The sequence below is a fragment of the Macrotis lagotis genome, chromosome 4 (genome assembly GCF_037893015.1).
Source record: "Macrotis lagotis isolate mMagLag1 chromosome 4, bilby.v1.9.chrom.fasta, whole genome shotgun sequence".
Taxonomy (NCBI): Eukaryota; Metazoa; Chordata; class Mammalia; order Peramelemorphia; family Peramelidae; genus Macrotis; species Macrotis lagotis.
In genome coordinates this window covers 33,435,797-33,457,482 of record NC_133661.1, presented here as the reverse complement: position 1 = coordinate 33,457,482, position 21,686 = coordinate 33,435,797, and the positions used below count along the sequence as shown (strand labels likewise).

The 21,686-nt window shown below is 40.5% G+C and overlaps 1 protein-coding gene across 8 annotated transcripts in view; it reads right to left on the bottom strand.

Moving 5' to 3' along the window:
- PEAK1 (pseudopodium enriched atypical kinase 1) overlaps window positions 1-21,686 on the bottom strand; it is a 256,307-nt gene that overhangs the window by 233,997 nt on the left and 624 nt on the right. For 4 of the 8 annotated variants that reach the window (XM_074232474.1, XM_074232469.1, XM_074232472.1 and 1 more), the window contains exon 1: window positions 1-21,686. This exon is cut by the window's left edge and continues 20,238 nt beyond it. The exons of 1 other annotated variant lie outside the window; for it this stretch is intronic. The gene's annotated coding sequence lies outside the window, so the exon portion shown is untranslated. 3 more of the 8 variants (XM_074232467.1, XM_074232468.1, XM_074232471.1) reach the window with 3 other exon arrangements.

Genomic DNA, 21,686 nt, shown 5'->3' with positions numbered 1-21,686 from the left:
CATTTCTCTTGGCCCTTTTCCAAACATGTTCAAAAATGGTTCTGCATTCCTATCCACTGAGAGAAATGGATTATAGTGGAAAGACCTTAAGTTTTATTTTTAGTAAAACTAGCAGTATTAATGTCTCTTTTTCTTTTAGCATTTTTTTCCAGTATTTTTCACTCAAAATTAAATAAATTGTTTCCATGGTATACATTGATCTAAGTTGAATGTGATGAGAGAGAAATCATCCTTAAGGGAAAAAAATAAAGTATAAGAGATAGCAAAATTACATTATAACTTTTTTTTTTAATTAAAGCAATAGTCTTTGGTCTTTGTTCAAACCCCACAATTCTTTCTCTGGATACAGATGGTATTCTCCATCACAGATACCCCAAAATTGAAGCTAGTTGTTGCACTGATAGAATGAGCAAGTCCATTAAGGTTGGTCATCAACCCCATGTTGCTGTTAGGGTGTACAATGTTCTGGTTCTGCTCATCTCACTCAGCACCAGTTCATGCAAATCCTTCCAGGCTTCCCTGAATTCCCATCCCTCCTGGTTTCCAATAGAACAATAATAGTATTCCATGACATACATATATCACAATTTGTTCAGCCATTCCCCAATTGTTGGAAAATTAGTGAATATGTGAAAATGAGTGAATAGGGCTGCTATGAATATTTTTGTACAACTGATGCTTTTGCCCTTTTTCATCATCTCTTCAGGGTACAGACCCAGTAGTGGTATTGCTGGATCAAAGGGTATGCTGATTTTTGTTGCCCTTTGAGTGTAATTCCAAATTGCTCTCCAGAAAGGTTAGATTAGTTCATAGCTCCACCAACAATGTATTAGTGTCCCAGATTTCCCTCATCCCTCTCAACATTGATCATTGTCCTTTCTGGTCGCATTGGCCAATCTAAAAGGTGTGAAGTGATACCTCAGAGATGCTTCAATTTGCATTTCTGTAATCAGTAATGAATTAGAGCAATTTTTCATATGACTATGGATTACTTTGATTTCCTCGTCTGTTAATTGCCTTTGCATATACTCTGATCATCTGTCAACTGGGGAATGCTTGTTTTTTTTTTTAAATTTGACTCAGTTCTCTATATATTTTTAGAAAAGAGTCCTTTGTCAGAAATAGTAGTTGTAAAAATTGTTTCCCAATTTTCTACATTTCTTTTGATCTTGGTTACAGTGGTTTTGTCTGTGCAAAAGCTTTTTAATTTAATGTAATCAAAATTATCTAGTTTGTTTTTAATGATGTTCTTCATCTCTTCCTTGGTCATAAACTGCTTCCCTTTCCATAGATCTGACAGGTAAACTATTACTTGATCTCCTAGTTTGCCTGTAATATTGTTTGTTATATCTAAATCCTGTATCCATTTTGATCTTATCTTGGTATAGGGTGTGAGGTGTTGTGTCTAATCCAAGTTTCTGCCATAGTAACTTCCAATTTTTCCAACAGTGTTTAATCCAAGAGAGTTTTATCAAACAGCAGATCACTATAATCATTTCCTGCTATTGCAACCTAATCTATTCCACTGAACCACCATTCTATTTCTTATGCAATGCCAGACAGTTTTGATGACTGATGCTTTATAATATAATTTTAGATCTGATAGGGCTAAGCCACCTTTCTTTTGCACTTTTTTCATTAAATCCCTAGAAATTCTTGATTTTTTTTATTTCTCCATATGAATTCACTTACAATTTTTTCTAACTCATTAAAGTAGTTTTTTTTTTTTGGAATTTTGATTGGTAGGGTGCTAAACAAGTAGTTCAATTTAGGTAGAATTGTCATTTTTATTATATTAGCTCGGCCTGCCCATGAGCAGCTGATATTTGCCTAGTTATTTAAATCTGATTTTATTTGTATGAGAAGTGTTTCGTAATTGTTTGCAAAAGGTTTCTGAGTCTGCCTTGGCAGGTAGACTCCCAAGTATTTTATGTTGTCTGAAGTCATTTTGAATGGGATTTCTCTTTTGAGCTCTTTCTGCTGTATCTTGCAGAATATATTGTCCCTAATTTTAAATTAAGCTTTGCATTACAAGTCAAAATTGGCATAATCATAGTTGAATTTCATTCTCGATCTCACATGGTACCTCACAGTCTGACTTACCTATAGATAAAAACAACTAAAACCAAATTTGTCCTGGTTCTTCTGCTCTCAGCAGAGCCTGTACAAATTAAGTTCTTCACATTATTAAAATATTCCTGGAGAAGCTACTGCCCAAAGCCAATAAATACAAAGAAAAGTCTGCCTTGACAAACTATTCAATGCTAAGAAAAGGCAATGAGACCAAAAGGCACTTGAGTATTCAGGTTCATGCTGCTCAGTTTTCTCTTTATCCTGCAGAGCTGTGGTTTTTAAGACACTATTTTAGGCGTTCTCTAGTCCAACTCACTGTATGCAGATATAAAGTGAGATCAAGAGAAGGTTAGAGGTACTTGCAAGGTCCTCAGTCAGACTGAGTGTAAATTCAAACCAAAGCAGATCAAATCTACCCTTGAAAGGTCAGAGGAGGTGTGAAGCAGAGGTGATATGGAGGATGAGACTGAAAGCAAGGTCAACCAACTGGAGTGAGAAATGGGTCAGTCCTCCTCTGGTATGCACTGAGGCTGTGACCAGGGGAAGGTCAGGCTCTCTGGGCTCCAGTTTCCCCATCATTAAATGAGGTAGATGGACTAGATAATGGATACTGGTGGTCCAAGTTTTAGGAAGGAAGCAAGTATATACATCAGAATTTTATTTATTTTTATTTTTTAGGTTTTTTGCAAGGCAATGCATTAAGTGGCTTGCCCAAGGCCACACAGCTAGATCATTACTAAGTGTCTGAGGCCAGATTTGAACTCAGGTACTCCTAACTTCAGGGTCGGTGCTCTATCCACTCTGCCACCTAGCCACCCCGATACATCAGAATTTGAAAAGCTCTCTTGACTACTGACTTGAAGGAATGAGATGTGGAAAATACTTAAAGAATTAGAGCTAAAAGCTGAAATAATTGGAAAACAAACATTAATAGAGCACCTTCCAGAAGGTGGAAAAAGGAAATGATTTTCTTGAGAAGGGAATGACACAATTCTTTTCAGTATCTGATTATAAAAGCAAATGAGTCCTATCTGCTCATTTTGTTGGTAATGTTCTCTATCAAGGGAAAAAGATGTTGAAATGAGTTGCTGATTCCATTCATGCCGCCAACCAATTTCATGTGAGCCACGTTAGCTATATATAGAAGCATGAAAGGAGATTGGCAAGGATTCAACAAATATTTAAGTGTCTACTGTATACAAAGCCATGTGCTAGGGTTTGGGGATACAAATGAGAGTCCCTACTCAGTTCATTTCTCTTCTACTGGATGTGGTCCCTTGGTTGCATCCTGGAGGAACCAAGAGGACAGTATGCTCTATCTGGTTGTCAATGAAGACAGTGACTAATGGTGGAAGCAATCCTGGTGGTCATCCTAGTCTAATTCATACATTAAATGACACTGTACCATAAAGTATCTATAATGTCACAAGAATATCAATATCGGCAAAGCATAGCACGGTGTCCAAAGGACCCACAATCTAGTTAGAGGGAAAGATGCATGCACGGGTATGCATGTATATAAAAAGTGTGATGCAAGTGCAAAATATGACAAATGCAAAAGGGAGGCTGAGAGTTATGAGAAATTTCAGAGGAGGTGTCAGGGAAAAGCCTCCTAGAATGGTGACACCTGAGTCAAGCTTTAAAGAAAATGAGTGATTCTAATTAGAGATCCAGTGGGGAGGGTCCAGGGACAGGTAAGAGGAAGACTCCACTACTGGCATGGGGGAAATGGTTTAAGTAAGGGGTAGAGGATATCAAAGGAACAAAGGGGTAGAAGATATCAAAGCAGGATGATAATCAATTCAAGTACCATGAAAAGGAGAGACAGGTAGAATATGAGGAAGGCTGGAAAGCAAGGCTGAAGTCATCTGGTAAAGACCCTTGAATGCCAGGCTCAGAATGCAGGCTCTATCTGGAAGGCAATAGTACAAAGCCATGGGGGCTGGGGATGGGGGTGTGGAAGATAGGAGTGGCAGATAGGCAATATGATTAAGCTTCTCACAGACCTGACATAGATGAGAGGCTCTCCTGGATTCCAGAGAAGTGAGGCACACTGGTACTAATATTCCAGAGCTCTGTCAGGTGATCTACAGGAAGGGTTCAAAATGCAAGAAAAGGGTATCCAAATCCGAGGAAGGTTCCTAGCCTCACCTGGAATACTGGAAATGCACCACTGCTTGGCCTGGGAGAAGTAGACAGTCTGGATAAAGCACAAAACAACTGCATCCTACTGTCTCCAGAGAGGCTTAGAGAAGCCACATGGAGGGATCAAGAGAAGAGAGGGAGGCAAAAGGAAAATAGGGAGAACTGTTTATTTTAAGATCTGAGATCTGTGGCTCCTGCCTCTTCAGACCTCTAACCCAAACTCACAGATCCACAATAGTTCATGACAATGTTAAGGAAGCACAGACTGAAATGTTAAAGAACTGCATTTTTCAACTGAAGTTTCTTTTTTAAGGTGCTCTTGAAAGGGCAATTGGCTAAACCAAAGCTGGAAGATCTGGTGCCTGATTGTCCCATTGGCAGAGCCCTAGGATGGCCAAATCCACCCTCTGCAGGCAAAGCTGTGCTGGACCTCTTCTTTCCATAAGGCCATGCTTGGAAGAGCCAGAGAGCAGCAGCAGACTAAGGACCAAGCCTGGACTTGGGAAGCAAGCTATTTCAAATTTAGGTGAAAAATTATAAAAGGTTACCAAATGGAAAACTCAATTTTATTGGCCAAGATAAAAAGTAAAACTACAACAATCTATCTGAGTGAGCACTTTGAAAATAAGTTGAACTTGTTTTTTTCTATCATGCCTTAAATTCAGCATCCTTACTGTCTGAATCATCTACTGACAGAACACCCCAAAGTTATGCATGTGAAATAGCTAGCCTCAAGTCACTTAATTATTTTACAGATGTTAGTTCAGAAGACTTCAATCTGCAGAGGTGAGCAGAAAGAAGAATGTTTAAAACTGGAGCTAAAAATGCAAGCAAAATAACCATGAAAGTTTAGGAAATAGTAAAAATTTGAAATCCCAGGTATCATTGCACAAATATGAAGTAAAGTAAAAATAATCTTTGCGCACACAGACCAAAGTCAAAAAAATAAAAATAACAACATAAAAGCAAAATACTCCTTCCTCATTCAGTAATAAGAACTCAACAAAGTAACTAACCATAATTCCATTTGAGCTGCAATACATCCACACAATCTGGGCATGTTTGAAGAAGTAAAAATAACCTCAGACACTATGGAATGGCTAAATGATTGTTTTTGGCAACCCCACAAGCCTAGCCATAGCATTCAATACATTCTAGACTTCTATTTTGAAATCTGAAGTTTCAAGAAATCAAAAGGCCTTCTCCAATGCACTCTGATAGAGATGAAAGAACTTGCTATCTAAAAGTAGAGGGCCACCCTGAGGGAAATTCTTAAAAATTTCGAAAGGGATCATTAAGCATTCCAAGTTTTATAGAACAGCAGTTCACAAAAAGATAGGAATACTGAGGCTGTATTCAGACCTTCAGAAACCTGATGATTACACAATAGAGTGTGAAACCTAGAGGAATCTAAATTATTAATTCTAACAGAAATAAACCAGAAGAGGAAAATAAGATCTCATTCTTTCAAAATATATATCCTGTCCACTATATTTGGTAAGGAAACTACAGTCTGAGTCTTCATACATAATATACTTATTTATAATAAATGATTATTGCAGATCAACAGTCCACAAGTAATATCCCTATCAATCATAAAGCTATTTGAAGAGTTTAAGTGGGAAAATGTTACCTTTTTAAGCCAAAAGAAAGACTTTGCATTTCAAAATATATTGTTATCCTATTTAAATTTTTGAAGCTTTGTGGCATTCTAGACAAGTCTGACTTTATCATTAAATGTTTATCAAAAAATTACATAACCTTCTCTCAGAATATTTAGTTGCATTTGGAAACCCTTGTTTTTCATCCAGTGATCAAAAACCAAACCATAATAAAGCCAGTCTGATCACAATATGTACAAAACATATAGGAGAGAAGATTCTGTATAATTTTTATATTTTTCTTTTAACCTATCAGAACTAGAAATGAAGCTCAAGCTAGCCTTTCATACCTGGCCATTCATAAATTTATTTGTTTGTTTAGTTAGTTATGCTGATCAAGAACAGTTATATCCTGATACAAGAAGAGAAAAATCAAAGCAAAAGAAATTGTCAAACAAGATGAGCAGGAATGACTCTCAAAGACAAAATACTGTCACTGATTTTGCTGCAACTTCATTCTGTTTGCAGGATATGCATTCTAGAAGAACAAACTCTTCAAACTTTGAACAGTAAAATCCCTTTGGTGAGCACTTAATACCTTGAGCATCATATGGTACTACTGGGGACACCACGACAAAAATAAGCAGTTCTTGCCCACCCCAAGACGTAGCAATGATCCAACTTCTGATCTTTGGTTAAGTCTCATGATGCCCTCTAAATGCAACAAAACTATTGAGAGAGGATTATGAAATTCTTTGATTTATGTTTTATTCCAAAATCAGACTTGCATAAACTGGCACAAAAACCTTTTCCTCCAGGGGCTCACATTCTATGGGGGAAGGACACAAACCCACAAAAAAGCATACCTCCAAATAACTACAAACAAGGCAGTTTTTTAGGCACTGCAGGTAGAGAATAGCTTGTAAGGATCCCAGAAGCCAAAGTGGAAACAAATGCCCATCATCTACAGACCCCAATCCAATTGTCTTTCCATCCCAACACAATGATGAGCACAGGATTTTAAAAGGGAATTTGGCGCCATCTGGGTCTATGAATAAATTTCACTGATTTTCTGAATCACGACAACTGTAGCATGGGAAGGCCCACTTAACAATGCTCTTTGCCAGACATGTGTACAAAGCTCAAATAAAAGAAGCATTCCTCAGAGACTGCCAGATATTCCAAAGTCAACAAGCACATCATCTGTCCATGTGAACATCACCTGCCAAGACACTGCACTACACCAGCCCTCCAAGATGGGCCAGCAAAGTCATTCACATGGGAAAAAGTAAGTGGATGATGAAAACATATTGTCCAGAAGATGGATGACATTCAATTGAGAATTGAACAGGAAGTTATTCAAGACACTCACAAGTCCATCAGTGATTTAAGCTCCCTCACATTCATTTTTTTAAATAAACATTCTACTGGTTATATATGTTCCATGTTTCAGAACTTCAAACTAACACCATCAGAATAGAATACAAATTACAGCTGACTGAAAGGGCAAAGTAAGGTATGAGGTATATGATCAGCAATGGCCTGCATCAACCACCTAGTCGCATTTCTTAAGTAACTACCTGCATGCCAGTCACTTGGGTTAGACTCTGGAGATGCAGGAATTCCTACAAAGACATCATCAAGTATGAGAAATGAAAGAGATCATTGAGTTATAGAGTAAAAATGGGGACAACATCTGGCCAGTGCTAGTGCTACAAAAGCACTAGTAGTTTGGTGGTTGTCCTTCATTCCTGAAGAGAACCAAAATGCCATCAGTAGAGTGTGTTCACCTTTGGTGGATCAAACCAATATGAGCTCAGCATGATCTACCACTGGTTGGGAACAAGTAGTCCATATGAACATCTGGAGTGGAAAGGTTTCTTCTGAGCTCTCTCATTTTTGCTTCCAGCATAGAATACAGTACCTTCTCAGATGTCACCAAGCTGGACAGTCCTTTGCTGACGTCTCCCATGTCATGTAACAGATTCTAAATATAGAGTCCTGGCTAAGGAGTCAGAAAGACTCCCAGAGTTTGAATCTTTCCTCAGAAATCTACACAACTGTGTGACTCTGGGCAAATCATCTAACCTCTTACCTGTCAGGGAATGTTGTGAGGATCCAAGGAGAGCTTTACGATCCTCAGTACTATATAAATGTTAGCTATTAGTACTCATAGGGCTACTGTGCAGTTCAAAGGAGATGGTACTTATAAAGTGCTTTGCAAACTGTAAATGGCTCTATTATATTATTGAGTGCAAGAGATAATCGGAGATTTATTCTTTAACATTTGCTGAATGCACAGCATATAGCTAGGGAACAAGTTAAACTGATGGCAGTGATACTAGATGATCTCTATTCCTTTCCAGCTCTAGAAAAGCAAGCAGAGGGATTTTTCTAGAACATACTACTTTTTAGAAATAGTTATTGGCCAACCTTAAACAAGATGATGCTGCCCCAAGGATCAAGTTCTCCCAGAGCATTTGTCCAAAATACAATCTCAGAAATGAGAACTGGACCTACCACTGGAAGCCTGCAAGTTCAACCCCTGCATTTTTGCAGAAAAAGAAATAAATAATAGAGCTCAGGGAAGATAACTAAGGTAATGGAAGTAATGAACAATGGGACCTAATAAGATGAATACCTTACTTCGTAGGCAGCTACCACCTGTCTACAGAGGTAGTAGATAGCAGAAATGAGACTGAAACCCAGGCATTGGAGCTCTGAGGCCCTTTCTACTAAAATTCTGGCAGCTCTCCCTATTGAAGGAATGTACATATCTTCCAAATCCAACACAGGAAAGCAGAGAGCTTGGTAGGGTGTTTGTCCACCATTATGCCATTTTCCCACAGGTAGCTCAGTTCATTCAGCTATGATGAGGATACCTGCATCTATACTCTTATAATAGCCTTACTGGGCATAGTTATCTCTTAATAGATTTAAGCAATCTTGCTGTCACCAGCTCCTCTGGGGGAATGAAACCATTAAATTCGAAAAAAATCAAATTTATATTGGATAGCTTTCTATTACCAAGTGTTCAGTGAAACCCTTAAGGCCCTACTGGGGAAAAGCATACACATTCACACAAAATTAACAAAGAAACAAAACATTCAGCTTGCTTGTCCCGTGTTACAAATTATAATTAGCAAACTGTACCATTGTGAACTTAAAGCATCAAAGTGCTTCCTATAGTTCCTAACTCACTCCTAGGAAATAATTATTTCACAAGAGGAGAGCCGACCCATTCAGAACTGTTCACATGCATGCCACCTCCTCACAGACAGTTAAAGTAAAAAACTCCATCAGCTTTTGCCAATTGTCTGTTAATGACTCAGAGAGTTGGCAAGCAGTTACAGTATCTCCACTAAGTTAATGTTAAAAAAAAAAAAGCCAGAAAGCTACACGTTTAAAACAAATCCTTTAAAAAAAAGTTTCTCTGTATGAGTTTTTGCTTGGATTTGGATTATGACTCTGTTTAGGTAGTAGTCAGAGTGTTTCAGAAGAACAAAAATGGGTGCTGCTCATCTCTACAGAAACAAAGTGAGTAAGGCCACTCTAATTCATTTTCTAGTTACTGGAATTAACTCAAGAAGGCAGTATTATTTCATGATCTGCAATTTTGACCTCAGGACGCCTCATGCACTTATCCCAAATACTCTTGATTTGCCCATTTGTCAAGATTCTTTATGATCTGTTACCAGTCAAGTCCATGTCCACTGGCTTGGGCAAGTCACTTAGCCCCTCAGTGAGGACCCCTGGGCAATTCTCTAAGACTCTAGAAGCTACAGATCACCGCTGGTCAAGGCAATTTCTTCAAAGAGAATCAATAAAATCACAGGTTCAAACAACTGATAACAGTTCACAGGCAGATGAAGTGGACCCAGCAGAAAGCACTGCCCCTGGAACACCCCCTTATCCCCCACCTCCACCCAGGTCTGGATTGAAGGGATCTATCTACCTTCCTGAGCTCTAGACTGCACCTGTAAAAGGAACAGTGATGCAAGTAAGAACTATGCAAACCTTGAAAAGCCACAGTGTAATTCTGACTCTTGTGTACAACTTAAAAAAAAAGAAAAAATCTTATGTGCAGAGGAAAGTGAAATTCCTGGATCCTAATCTATGCTGAGAATGACTAAATTTTGTCTGAATCAGTCGGGAAGGCAGTTATTCCACTCACCATGGAGCTACTCACTGAACTCACATTCAAACCAAAGGCATGGCAAGGATTCGCTCATTATTTTTAACAAACATCTGACATGACTTTTCCAGAGAAGTTCCAGGATATGGGATGACAGTGGAAACAAGCTGTTTCATAGCATCAGAAGCCCAGAACTCTGGCTTGGGCTCTGCCACTTGTGGCCCAGACAAGTCCCCTAGAACCCTGGGCCCCACAAAGGAGATGCTGCATGAGAAAGCTTTAAGGTGGCTTCCAGTTCTGGCCATCATCCTATACAACTGGCCACCCTCTTTATGTAATCACAGAAACCAAAATTACTGAAAAATTTGAAAATAACAATATGATGAAATAAAATCTTAACGATGAAAAGAGATATATTTAGATCTTGCAATTAAGTTGATCACATGGGGGAGGGGAGGCAAAAGAGCCTATTTCACATAGAGTGGCTTTCCCCTAAAATTCCAATCTAGGTCATAGCTACGAATGCCCCTTATTCCCAAAGCTCAGTCTTGGGCTCTCTTTCCTCTTCTCTGTTCACAGGCTGATCTCATCAGTTCTAAGAGATTCACTTTTCATCTCAATGCTGATGATTCTCAGATGCATTTAACTGGCCCTCCCCTTGCATCCTTCCCTTCCATCAGCATCTCTAGTAGCCTAGGAGCCACTTTGAACTAGATGTCCCATAGACTTCAAAGCTGAATTTGTTCTCATCTCCTCTTTCTGACAAGAGCACCTATTCTCCCCATCATGCAGGCTCCCAACATCTGGGGGACATCCTCACCTCCTCATTCTCCCTCTCAGCCCTGGCTACTGGAGCAGCCTGAGGGCTCCCCTCCCCAGTGCATACTCTGTTCAGACACGAGTCTGCCCTCACGTTCTTGGCTGCCACTCCATACACTCTGGCAGCTCTCTTATCTCTTACTTTTCCAGGCTTCTTACCCCTTCCTCCTCTTCATGATATTCTTTGCCTGCTGTTCCACTCTAGAGAGCACTGCAAGGCATAAGACATTCCATCTGACTCCATCACTTTTCACCATTTATACCACACACCTCCAATTAGAACTCTCATGAACTCTGCCTCAGCTTCCCCAGCTCCCTTAAAGTCTCAGCTAAAATCCCACCTATGGCATTCTCCCCTGAGGCAGGCACTGTCTTCCTGTCTTTATCTTGCTTCACAGGGCTGTTTCCATGTGGTCTCCCACATTGGACTATGAGCTCCAAGACAGCAAGGCCTGGGTCTTAGCACTAAAAGGAACTTCATAAAGATCCTTCTGACTTGACTGCTTGGCAAATGGGAGCTGGATCCAACTCAACTAACGTTATCCCTTTGTATTATCCCTTCTGGGCTTCTGTTACATAAACTTATTGTTGTCAGATGTTAAATGTTTTGTCAAAGATCTATGTTGGTGTCATTTTGCATCAACTATGATCCTGAATCATCAGACCAATCTAAGTCAAGTCGGCCTGAAAATACAGACAAATGTGGCATTCAAATAGCCAGAAGAAGGTCGGCAGCACACGAAATAGCTCTAGAGGACTTGTGGACCTACAAGCACTGCATAAGATGGGTTGAGAACAGGCCCTGTGGTAAGATCATACACCAAGGAGATACCAGAATAAATTTAATCATTCCTGCCTAAAGAAAGTCTTCAAGGGGCGGCTAGGTGGTGCAGTGGATAAAGCACTGGCCCTGGAGTCAGGAGTACCTCGGTTCAAGTCTGGTCTCAGACACTTAATAATTACCTAGCTATGTGGCCTTGGGCAAGCCACTTAACTCCATTTGCCTTGCAAAAACCTAAAACAAACAATCTCTTCAAGAACTAAAAGACAGCTTACTGGGGCCAATTCTTCCACATAAACTCAGTCTTCTTTAAAAGAAGGGTCCTATTTGGTGGTGGACACACTGTCCAGCTCTAGGTCTTGGAACACAAGATATTCTTCTTCAAGTGACATAGCTTCTAGACTCCATCACTGTGGTCATGCTTTACAACACCCTCTCAAATTTATCAGCAATTATTTTAAAACAGGATAACCAGAACTGAAGACAATGCTCAAAGGAATGGTGGGACAAATGCAGAGTTCAGAGGAGTTAGAGCTTTTCTTGGCGTAAATACTTTAATACTCATACCCTAATATTTCTTCCATTTGAATATTACCTCTAACCATGCAGATCACAACCCATCCATGGGGAGCCCTTCCTATACAAGTCCTGTCCATGCTGATCCAAGAAGCAAATAGAAACCTCTCTTGAACAAAGTATGTACCAAGGATTTGGAATCCTACTTCTATTAAAACAACTCTCAAAATGAACTAGTTTTGCTCTCAACTCAACTCAGTTGCAGTGATACTGAGCTTCTGGTTAGTTCAATTTTTCAGGATTTTTTAAAAATACATAAACTGCTCTTCAGTCAAGACATCCCTCAGTTATATCATTTGTCATCAACTTGGTGATGTCAAGCAATCCGTAAGCAAATCTCAGGATTTTAGAATTTAAGTTTTCTAAGTGATTACAGGTATAATGAACTGCAAGTTGAATGCTGCAAAAATACCATGGTAGAAAAAGTCTGTTATTCTTTACATCTATCTTAATTTAATTCAGAATAAAATGTATTTTAACTTTATTTGACAATAGCTCTTCAATGTCAATCTTGCATTACTGAAAACAGTCTAGATGGGAACAAATGTTTCTTGTAGCACGTGGTACCATAGAATCAGCTTCGGATTCTACACTAAGGGGAGAGAACTGACTAGCATCAGCAATACATCCATCTTCTCCTTAAAGAGAGTTCAGCTCTTGGCATCTTCTAGGCTAGTTATCTTCTCATACTTACAAATATAAACATTTCCTGTTTATGGGAAAGAAATGACATGGGAACAATAAGCACTTTCTGCATTGTTCCTTCTAGGCAGTGCCATATGACTATGACAAAGGAGTGCTAGATGAGTTTTTCTCTTTTTCTTAGACATAAATACATCTGATCCTTTCCTCAGAAGAATTATATCATCAGGGTCCTTTGCTACATAAGCAGCATCAGATTTCCAGCTCAAAGTGGTGGGAATTCAAAGTCAGGGCTCTTACCAATTGTCCCCCTTTAGGCCATTCCAGTCCATGGATACAGATTTCATTCAACTTTCCTCCTCATCCTTCCCCACCCATCCCCATCCCAATTCATTCCACTGACCCTCTTAGGGAGGTTTAGTGAATTTTAAGGGTTATGTAGCAAGCATTCAAAGCAGGAAATCCAGGGTTTCCTGAGTCAAGCCAGAACTTTATCCATTATACAAAATTCTCATAATAAGTCTGTATTAAGTTGTGGGGTTGATAGTCAATATAACATCAGAATGACCACTTAAACCGGACCAAACTCTCCATATTCTCCTCAAAAATAGTAAGAAATATTCATCAAAAACTTTATTTGAATCTAGATAAATTAAATTCACAACATTCTCATCTGCCTTTTTAATCTTTCCTTTCTAGCATAAAGATCATTTTCTTTTGCAAAAAAATACAAAAATGTATCTGTCTTCTAAATGATGACATTCACCCTCATTCTCTGTACATCAACATTCATTCTTTCCCTTTTCTGATTCACCTTTTCCCCAATACAGCTTTCCTAAGAAGCCCAACATTTGAGATGGCCTTAGCTTCCTTCACCACTCTTAGAGCTTCTGAACTACAGCTTATCTGACACAATTTTATGTTTTAAATATATAGCCAACCCATAATTTTATCAATTCTCCTTTTAGCTCTGACTTCCTATTCCAATCCATGGAAATATCAGACCAATTAAATCTCCAGAGACTCTGGTCCTCCCTCAATGCTGTAACTAAAGACAAGCATCTGGCACAGGCAAACACAGTATCTCTAGTAAGCATAGTTAATGCCCTGAATATCTGCAAATGTCATATCTCCAAGGTATATTTCTATGAAAAGAAACTGCATATTTACAGCTGAGGAAATCAAAGTGATCCATAGTCATATGAAAAATTGCTCTAAATCATTATTTATTAAAGAAATGCAAATTAAAGCATCTTTGAGATACCACCTCACACCTGGCCAATATCATCAGAAAGGGCAATGATCAATTTTAGAAGGATGCGGGAAATCTGGGACACTAATACATTGTTGGTGGAGCTGTGAACTCATCCAACCTTTCTGGAGAGTAATTTGGAATTATATCCAAAGGGCAACAAAAATGTGCATACCCTTTGATCCAGCAATACCACTACTGGATCTATACCCTGACAAGATGATGAATAAGGGTAAAAAATCCCTTGTACAAAAATATTCATAGCAGCCCTATTTGTGGTGACAAAGAATTGGAAATTAAGTGAATGTTCTTCAATTGAGGAATGGCTTAACAAATTGTGGCATATGTATGTGATGGGACACAATTGTTCTATTAGAAACCAAGAGGGATGGGAATTCAGGGAAACCTGGAAGGATTTGCATGAATTGATGCTGAGCAAGATGAGCAGAATCAGAAAAACACTGTACACCCTAACAGCAACATGGGGGTGATGATCAACCTTGATGGACTTGTTTATTCCAGTAGTGCAACAACCAGGGACAATTCTGGGCTGTCTGCAATGGAGAATACCATCTGTATCCAGAAAAAGAATTGTGGAGTTTGAACAAAAAACAATGACTATTACCTTAAATTTAGAGAAAAAAAAAAGTCATCTCATTATGTAATTTTGCTATCTCTTATACTTTATTTTTCTTCCCTGAGGATATGATTTCTTTCTCATCACATTCAACTGAGATCAATATATACCATGGAAACAATGTGAAGACTAACAGACTCTCTTCTGTGGGGGGGGGGGGGAGGAATAGGGGAAAAATTGTAAAACTCAAAATAAATGAAATCTTTCTTTAAAAAAGTGTCCAAAAAAAAGAATCTGCATAAAAATTAACATTTTAAATGTGGGGGATATTAAAATATAGGAAGATAGAAGTTGAGAAAAAAAATCAACCTAAGGGCTTCCCCTTGGGGATGATGCCTTTCCTTCTCTTCATCTGTTTCCATACCAGCTTCCTCACTGGATCTGGGGGTCAGGTGGCCTGATTCTTTACTCTTCTTTGCAGAACCAAGAGCAGAATTAAGGTGTGTAGTTTAATGCAGAGTTGACAGCTCAGTTAGAAAAGGCGATAAGGTTGAAAATCTTGAATTTTTGACACTGTGCTGTCAAAGATTTATACAAGTCGTGGTGAGACCTGAAATTACAAAAATAGCTTCGGTTGCTTTAAAACGTCTCCTTCATAACTCCCCCAATTCCATCAGTTTTCTTTCAAAATACAGAGCCATAAAAGCAGAGTCACATGTAGGTATAAGTCAGTGTCCCTAAGTTTAAAACACACCAGCTATTATCTTCAAACTATTTTTAATATATAGAAACATGTTTTTTTTAAAAAAAGAACTTAATATAATTACATAAACCATTTACTTTGGGAATCACAGAGAAAACAATAACTTGGCCAAGATGAAGGACATTAGCTACTGTAAGCAGCTCAGTGGCCCAACGCTCGTTACAATCTACGACACTAAGTTGTCTACCAGTTAGCTTTTCCATCAACAAACAAGTATAAAACTTAACCCATGTAAAGAATAAACAAAGTTTCCATTACACAAACTATTAGAAGACAAAGTTAGTCCATGGAAGTCCAAGAGAAAGCTCGAAAGCATCTGATCAGGGCATTCACAGAGATTGCCTTTTGCTTCGTGTCTGCAGCTTCTCCGGACTTTGGTCAACACGATCCTATCATCTCTGGTTTTTCATTGATACCTGCTTTGCTGCTATTATTATTATTAGTATTATTATTTGTCAGTAGTAAGGTTAGTAGAGAGGTGTCCTCATGGCTTCAAAAAGCCCAAAGGATGATCTTGGCCCTCTGCCACTCAACTTAAAAAAATGAATCAGATGAAGGATTAATCATTTATCAAACCTGAAGCTGACATCAAGTTCTGAGAGAGAGATAACCAAACTGTGAGAACAGGATTCAAAAAAATCTCAACAAGTTAAAACATTGGGCCAATTTTAATTAACCAGACTTAACCAGGAATAAATTACCAAGGGAATTCAACCATTCTGGAAAGCCATGAAGAATCATGTGTTAAAAGTGGTGAAAGTATCTCTTTTTCTCCCTTGTGTAAGAGCAAAAACTGGAGACTCAGTGCTGCAAGAATGGCTAAAAAAATTATGATCCATGACTACAATTTCAATATAAGAAAGCACGAAGGTGAAGAATTAAGATAAGCATGAACTGCTGCAAAGTGAACCCAGCAACACCAGGAAAACGATATACACGGTGACTACAACAATGTATTAGCAAGAACAAAAAGAAACTAAAAACTATGTAACTGTAAAACGTGGGTCAAAAAAATGAAAGAATGTATTTCCCTCCATTCTATGAACAAGTGGGAGCCTAAGGGTGTGGGCTAATAGAATAACAATAACAGCTAACATTCATATAGTCGTTAAAGGTTTAAAAGGGTTTTATAAATATCATCTCATTTGTTCCTCACAATAATCCAGGAAATTATTGGCTAAAATTGCCCCCATTTTACAGATGAGATAGGTGAGGCAGATAGAGCTTAAGTGATTCACTCAAGATCATACAGATCTAAGGATCTAAGGCTAGATTTCAACTCAGGTGTTCCTGACTACCACTCCATCCACTCTATGCCACTCAGATGCCCTTAGGAGTATGCTCTCAGACACAGGTGATTGTGTTGGTTGGTTGGGCCACTGGGTGGGAGGAGGGGAAAGGGCTTATTGACAAATAAAGGTGCTATAAAAAAAAGCATCTAAATACAAATTTTTTTACACCTAGAAAAGAATGGGGGAAGTTTGGCAAGGTGCTGGTTCAAATGACAGCAATCTTCAGGTTGGTGTGGGTTGTAAATTCAGTACAAGATGCTAGTCAGAAAAGCTCACATTTAAAGTTACAGTAGGAAGAACCCTGATATATGTGATCTACTTGACCTTGGACAAGTCACTTAAACCCTCTGTGCTTCAGTTTATTTCTCTGTAACAGGGGAGGAAGGGCGAATACACCTGTCATAGTCAGAGTCTAGTTCGACCCAACATGAGGCAGTTGAGGAACTAGAGACCCTGCTTCTAAAGGTTCCAGGGCATACCAGTGTTGGAGCAGAGCAGTCAGCCTCCATAGGGGAGCTGCCAACCCAAGAGAGAAGGGTGTGACTAATCTGGCTTTGCTCAGGCCACATCAGCAGTGGTGTGCCCAGGTCTGGACCTTGCATTTCGGAAGAACATTGACAGACTCCATGAAGGAACAAGAAGCCCAGTGAGGCTGACGAGAGGAGCATGCAAGAAGAGGATGGATGATGAGAACTAACGGTTAGTTCTAGGCCCTGGGCCAAGTGCTTCACTCAATTAGCATCTCATTTGGCTTTCCCAACAACTTTGGAGGTGTGCGCTATTATGAACCCCATTTTACAGAGGGGGAAACAGAGGCTAATGGAGGTTAAGCCACTTGCCCGGTTCCAATCTCACCTCCGGTCTTCCTGACTCCTGGAACAGCACCCCCTTTACAACACCCCCAGCTGCCTTTGAAGAAACCCAGGTTCTCCAGCATGGAGAAGATTAAGAGGACAAGTCTTGCTCTGGGCATCCCCAGAGACAGAGCTAGGAAAGCCCTATGGAAAGACAGAGCAGAGTGACTCTATGGAAAGAGAAGCTTCCTCTCAAAGAGAGCTAAGTGGTCAGTTTGGGACTGTGGTGAGACATCATGGAAAAGAATATTACAGATGAGATTCCTGTTGAAGTGTGGGTTGGATCAGGTTCATCGAGGTCCTGGGAACTTCCTAGTTTAGCCCTGAGGAGAATGACAGCCCAGTTCTCCAGTGTCTCCAGCTGCATAGGGGTGACACACAGGCACCTGAGAACATTCCAGAAGCCCTATCATCACCCAACTGGGTGTGTTGGTAAGCCTGGCCAAGTTCTTTCATGCCTGTGGACCTTTTCTCCTCATCCACAGAAGCAGGGCCCTTCTGGCACTGTGGACACCAGCACTTTGGCAATGCCCTTTACAGGACCTGGTCCATAGCATAGTCTGAAGCTCCTGAGACTAGCTATGGACTTGCTCAGTTAAAGTGGTCCTTTCAATCCTCTAGGGTGGACTGAGGATTCTGGCATTAACAGAAGCTTCTCATCCATGCTGTGGAGTACAGGCCTGTGACCCTTGTAGTTTGCTGAGACTGCCATGGAAAGTGAGTATTCAGAGTTATGGGTCCTGTCCCCATTGGCCCTCTCTCCCCTCACTCTCCTGATGCTGACCAAAGCGGGACCCTGGAAAGACACAATCTGGGCTGTAGTTATCTGTTCTTTCTCTGACCTAACTCCTTGGTTTTGGCCTGAATAACAAAGCTCCCCCCTGTTGAGTCAAACCAATCCAACAACACTTACCACAACAAGTGCTGAGGATACTTAGAAAGGTAAAAAGCCGCCCCTGCCTTCCCAGGGCTCACAGTCTGATGGGGAAGACACTATACAAACAACTGTAGACAGACAGGGTCCAGTCAAAGCAAACTGGGGCCGGCACAGAGGGAAGGTACAGGACAGAGGAGAACTCCAGGAAAGGTCACTTGGAGAAGGAAGAATTTGAGTCTCCCACAATTCAGGAGGTGAAGCTGAGGGAGTGGGGAAGAAAAGCATTTCAGGAATGAGGAATGGAATGAATAGGTAACGTCCCAATCTGAGGGACTTGAGCTTCTTCTGCAATAGCTTCCTTGTATAATATACTTAAGGCACATTTTCACTGAAAACAGAACTCAGGTTCTCTGCCTCCATTTCCACAAGTGTCAGAGGAGGAGGTTGGCTTCCTCAGAGACTCCTGAGGTCCCTTCCAGCTGTCAAATACCTTCCCCTTCTTACCTGGCAGACCAGATCCTCAACAATTTTCTACACAGAACCCCAAAACTGGGAGGGACATCTCCCAAGTGCACCCCTTTTCTTGAAATCCCAGTTGACATCTCTAGGATCACCCCATGCAGAAGTGAGGCATGCTTTGAGCTGGCTTTGCTATTCATGTCTCCATGGGCTAAAGAAGAGACCATTCCAAGTTAGGGGAACTGCCAAAGCTCTGTTTTTTAGCCTCTTCTGAAACATGCTTCAGAGGAATCAGAGAGTTTACTGAAATAGCAATTTCCAGTTTAAAAAAATGAAATGGATGGAGTGCTGAGTCTGGAGTCAGGAAGACCTGAGTTCAAATTCAGTTTCAGATAGTGGCTAGCTGGGTGACCCTGGGAGAGTCATTTAACTCTAAAGGGAGGATGATAATTAGAGTCCCATTAAGTTCAGATCAAGTGAGACAGTATCTGGGAAGTGCTCAGCACCTATTCAGTACAAAGTTGATGCCTGATAATGCTGCTTCTTTTTTCAGTCTGGACTCTTTTCTTTCAAAAATTCTTGCAATCAGATTTTTGAACTTCAAATATGACACCTGATGACTTTACCCAAAGTCTTCTCCCTCCACTTAATCCCTGACAATGTTTTACTTTCTAAATACTGAGGATGGCTCAGGGGCAACACTGAGAGAGACCAGGAGCAGGAGGCAAACAACCATGAACCTCCCTGACCTCATCTGTCGAGTGGGGATGATGATAAAGGACCTGCCACCCAAAACTGGTAGAAATGAGGCTCTTATGTCCATCGTGGAGCTTCAAGTGATCCATTCTGTGGTCTGGCTACAGGGGAGTGTGGGGGAGGCCCAGGCTGGTCACGGGCAGGATGATGTGGGTGGGGGCTTGGTTTTTTCCAGACTATAAAGAAGGGTCATCGAACTGTTAGTTGGCCTTCTCCCTTTGACATTTTATGATTGGTAAACCAAATGGTTAACAATGTATTTCATCACCACATGGGATAGAAACATTTTAACCAATTTCCATCAGCAAAAGAATGTTTAGTGATAAAATCCCAATACTCTATTTGCAATGAAAAAAACTTATTGTAGGCAATTCCCAGGGGAAAAGAGTTTAGTCAATTATTTCCAACCTGGTTGAGAAAAGGTGGCAAAATGTCAGTTAAAAGATAAAAAAGTTAAAAGAAAATTTTAAGTTTTTTAAAAAATTAAGTCTAATAACAACTACCCCAATAGCTCAAGTTTGCTTCATGAGTGAATTGGGGAAAATCAATGATCATCACTTTAATTATCATCCCTGATAACCCTGCAATGTGGGGGCAACAATAGGAGATGCAAGAGAGGAGGCAGCTTAAGAAACTAGAGAAAAACAGAGCTCTCAATGTCTAATGTGAGTGAGCCCACGTATGTGAAGGGGGCACACGGAGGTACACAGCCTACCCTGGTACCAAGGCAATCAATGTCTGACCTCTCCTCCTTGAGGCTTTTCCCATCAGCCTTTTTCCACACCTGCTCTCTCTAGGCTATGATTTGCCACGAACACATTCAGGTCAACTCGGTTCCCTGATGGTAAGAGCCCTCCAGTTTTCAGATTCACATAGCCAGGAGGAAGCAGGGAAACAACCTAAGTCAAAACAGATCTAATGAAGCATCTCCTCTACCACATTCCTTTGAGTCCAAGCCTTGATGGATGGCTTCAAGCAGGAGGGAACAAATTACCTTCAGAGGTAACCCATTCAATTTTTGGAAAATAAGCTGTAACTTTTTTTCTTACTAATATGTTTCATTATTACTTCACAGTCAGTCCCCCCCCCCCCCCCACTTGCCCTCCATTCCTCTACATGAGTAGCTCTGGTTGTTAAGAAGCCTTTCCTTATACCAGGCTTAAGGAATTTTTCCTTGTCTAGACCCCAAGGCAATGTACTGACCCTCAAGTGTTCTTAGATAAAGTATTAGTGTAGTTTTCTTGTATGACACGTTCTTACCCACTGCTAAAACCTCAAAAACTCAATGCTCTTAGAGAAAGGCCCAGAATTTCTAGCTAGGGAAATGCCAAAAAAGAATTACTTGAATTCTACAACAATAACAATAAAAATAGAGTGAACATTTACAGGGCACTTTAGGGTTTGCAAAGTGCTTTGCAGTTTAACTCATTTCACTCCTGGGAGGGAGAGGCTATTATTATCGCCTCTGGACAACTGAGGAAACTGAGGCCCAGGGAAGGTTAAGTGTCTTGCCGAGGGTCACACAGCTAGTCAAGCTTGAGCCAGAATTTGAACTCTGGCCTTTCCTGACTCCAAGTCCCAGCATTCTCTCCACTTCATCGCCTGCCCCCTATACTTTGTACATTTTTGCGTGAGGTCACAAATTGAAACCAGTCACTCCCTTCCAGGAGTTTCCATCCTAGAGTGGGGCAGGGGATAAGATACATAATTATGTGACAGCTCATTAAAAGAGGAAGAAATCTTTGAGAAGGATAGCTCCATTAGGAAGGGCTACTGGAGTTGGGGGTCTTGAGGAGGAAGTGAAGGCACCAGAAGCAGGGGAGCCCCCCACTAAAGCAAAGGTGCCAGCGCAGAGCGACCTGTCTGTGCCCTGAAGCTCAGCCTGCCCTTTCCCCATCTGCGTCTGTCGCTGGAGCCTTCCTCTCCTGGAAGCTCCTTCTCCCTCCTCCTCCTCCCGCTCCGAGGGTCCCCGATCCCCTCCGCACAGGCTGGAAGGGCCGGGTGCCAGCGCGCTCTAACTTTCCTAGGCAACTGTTGTGGTTCACCGCCGTGTGCCCATCTTCACGCCTCTGCCCGCCCAGCAC